This window comes from Giraffa tippelskirchi, chromosome 1 (assembly GCF_054371585.1).
Source record: "Giraffa tippelskirchi isolate mGirTip1 chromosome 1, T2T-mGirTip1v1.2.pri, whole genome shotgun sequence".
Lineage (NCBI taxonomy): Eukaryota > Metazoa > Chordata > Mammalia > Artiodactyla > Giraffidae > Giraffa > Giraffa tippelskirchi.
Window position 1 is genome coordinate 27,900,835 of NC_137275.1, and position 4,002 is coordinate 27,904,836.

Genomic DNA, 4,002 nt, shown 5'->3' on the forward strand with positions numbered 1-4,002 from the left:
GCCGCCCCCACTTTCATGATAACAGTGCTCATTCTGTCCTTTCTTATTTGCATGTCTCTTGTATGGGTATAGAGAAAGTTATTCTGGAAAGCAGGTAACTAAGCATTTCTAGTTCTTGGGAGGTTTATTCTTTACTTTTCTCAGGAATGTGAAACATCAGCAGGTTTTGTTTGTCTTTAAAATGAGGAGGATTCTAGCGAAGCTGACTTGTTACTCCACAAATATCTTAAAAGTGTGGAACTTTCCCTCTGGAATTATTATATGTGAATGGATTCCTACATTTTACAATGGAAAAGCATGAAATCATAGCCGGCTTGGCTACTGCTATTATTCATTTAGCAGCTTTTATTCTTTTAACAGTTAAACTTCCATTATGTTTTACTATTTGTTACATACCATTTTTGTGTGTTTTATGCATTTTGCAGTTAACTATTTGAAAGAGCGTTTAGTTCTTGAAAGTAAGAGTGATTTACCATTCTCATGCTTTTGTCTTTACCAATGCCATGTGTGTTTTTAAAGATAATAATAAGTTCTGCTATTAAAAAAATCTAATAACACACTTTATTTTTCTTTCTACCTATAGCAAGTCCTAATGTTTCAAGTGTTAGGGCATGTGCTTGGGAAAGTATTGATGTACAACATATATACCTACAAATATTAGATGCTGCATCAAACACACTCACAAGCACAGGTGAATAGGAATAGAAAACTCTGGCAATCAGTACACAGATTTTTGGAAAACACACACACATACAAACAATAGGCTAAGCTGAAAATAGTATTCTATAATGCTAAGTTTTGCAGAAAATATATGAAATCTTGAAAGAATTCTTTTTTATTTATCAGAAGTTTTATTCATTATTCATAGTGAAAAACAGACAATTTTAAAACCAGATTAATTCTGGTATTAGGAGTTTATTTACTTGAAGAATATATGTTTCTATGCATTTGTAATAATGATTTGCAAAATTATAAGAAAGTGAAGTGATATTTTCTTCTATTAGGTTTATTTCTATATGTTTATATATATATAAAGTATGACTTTAAGATAATGAGAATATTGTACATTGAAAGGAAACAGTTTAAAATGTATGGAATGTATACTTCAAAATATATGTTGTCCATCAGGTCATCAAAGGAAGTTGTTGTTGTTTGGTCACTCAGTTGTGTCTGACTCTTTGCAACCCCATGGATTGCAGTATGCCAGGTTTCCCTGTCCTTACCCATCTCCCAGAGTTTGCTTAAACTCATGTCCATTGAGTTGGTGATGACATCCAACCATTTTGTCCTCTGTCATCCCCTTCTCCTCCTGCCTTCAAGCTTTCCCAGCATCAGGGTCTTTTCCAATGAGTCGGCTTTTTGCATCAGGTGGCCAAAGTATTGGAGCTTCTTCAGCTTCAGCATCAGTCCTTCCAATGAATATTCAGGGTTGATTTCCTTTAGGATTGACTGGTTTGATCTTGCAGTCTAAGGGACTCTTGACAGTCTTCTCCAACACCACAACTCGAAAACATCAAATCAAAGGAAGAAGTCAGATCTTTTTTGAAAAAAATTTTTAATTGCTCCATGATGAATTAGCCTGGGTTTTATAAGAAAATCACTCTCATTTCCTTATTTTCCTGAAACTAAGTCAGACTTGACTTGTAAAATAAATCTATTTTGTTAATAGTGAATATATTCACATGATTCTCTGACTCAGAAGCTACCAAAGTTTCCCTTTTGTGGATATTTTCAGATATAGTTTAAGAAAATACAATTATATAAGTGTGTTTATTTCTCTTGTATTTGTCAACATAGATAGTAAAATGCTCACAATTTCTCAACTTACTTTTGTTTTATTCAGGAATCACTTGATCTCCTGATGCCTGTGATTTTTCCTCTGCAAAGCAGGAAAACAGCCCTGCACCCCAATTTGTGCAGCCTCATTATGACAGAGAAAGGAGATGACAGCAAGGGAATTCCATCTTGGCCTGCTAAAAATAAACAAAGTCCATCCCTTCTTTGAGGCAGACTTTGGATAAGTATCCCAATTCAGAGACTTTTCCAAACTAGAAAGAATGGCAAGGAGGTTAAGTATATAGGCTCTACCACAAGGCACATTGCTTTCTACTACAGGCTTACCCAATTTAAGCTTCTTATTGGATAGGTATCTTCAGACAAGTTATTTTAATCATTCAGAACTTATTCCTCGTCTTTAAAATGAGGTCTTTAAAATCATCTTTATAATGATGCAAACATGGTAGAATTAAATGAACTACAAAATAATATACTTAAAACAGGAGCTAAAACATAGTAAGTGCTATAAACATTATACTTACATGCTGACCTGTAGGACTTCTGCATTTGAACATCCAGAAACCTCTATTTATACCTCTGCAGCAGTATTTATCTTTGTTTCAAAGTAGTGTTTTGATTTATATTAGAGCTATTCTTGTCCTTGCCTTATTTTTTCCACTAGATTTAATGAAGTTCCTGAGGGCAGAAATTGTTTCATTCAGTTTTGATTCCCTAAACACTTAGGCCTGCTTCACAGTAGCTGCTTAGAAGTATTTACTGAATAGTATTGAAAAGTCAAAAGTACATGTAAAGTGTATAACATATAATGAAATTAATTTCTGTATGTGTTGTGTGAAATCCATATCATCACATTCTTCTTTATAGAATGCTGTCATAGATAGAGACTGAGTTTTGGAATTAGATAGTCATGAATTCAGTTTTCATTCTTCTGCTATCTTTGCAAAAGTGACTTTACTTTCCTTAACCTCAGTTATAAAACTCAGGAAATAATAAATACTTTGCAGAGCTATTGTAAGGGTTGGAGATAATATATTTAAAGCTTCTAGCATGATAGTAGTAGTCACAATATATGAGTGGCTATTATTTTATTTTTTATTTTTCATCTGTACAAACTCTGAAGTTTATTTTGTATTAGAATAGCCTATTTACACATAAAATAGAAAAAAATTCCACTGATGGAATCCAAATACATGACTTCAATGAAAAGTAAATCTCAAAAACTTTTAAGTCAGCCAAAGTGAATACTTCAAAAGAAATGAAGCAAAATGACAGCCAGGAGATGGTTCCTTCTGTTTATCTGAGAGAGCTTATATCCTGAAGCCAATCTGAAGGCTTTCTCTATTTAAAACACATGACTTTAATGGACTGAACTCAATGGTTCAAAAGTAATCAAGATCTCCTCCAGGGATTAGGGTGGTGGGGACGATAAATGGAAGCTTTCAACTAGTATGAACTAGTGTGAAGAAATAATCTCTCTGTTAAATCACTGTTAAGCGACAGTTTTAGGCTAAAACAGCAACACAGCCTGCCGTGAAACACAGAATTATCAGTGACCAGAAGGAACCCACACTACCAAGGATGCCTTACAGAAGGATGATGTAATAATTAGGAAGATCTCCAGCACCCAATGACAAGTGGAAGACCCAGTTTACTTATTAGAAACTGAACATTAATAAAGAGCTTATTAATAAAAATTTGCCAATATATAGTTTTTTAAAATAGCTGATATCACATCCTTAAGTTTCCATATGGGCTATTGAAAGGGCATTCTTTTCAAGTCATGAATCAATGAGTATGAATAATGACTGATTAAACCATTATATAGTCTAATAAAAGCATCATTGCATATATGGTTATAAAAAGGCTTAACTAAAAGTTTTCTAAGAATTTATTTCACAAAATTGTAATGCATGCTTGATTTGCATGTAATACTTAATTCTCATCCAAGAAACCTTGGCAGAAGCTTTATCCCACTGGTATTACTCAGTGATTTTTTTCTTTAAGTTGAAAGGAAGAGGAGGAAGCCAGCTGCAGCTTTGACACTTATAATTGCACCCCTTATAATAGCAATAGTTATGTATGAGCTGTTTAATTTGAAAGTACCATCAGCCATGCATATTTCACATCAACTAAAGGTAAAGGGAGAAAAATGTCTGTCAAATGGAAAAGGGTTAAATTACTAGGATTAAGGGAAGGAAATTATTT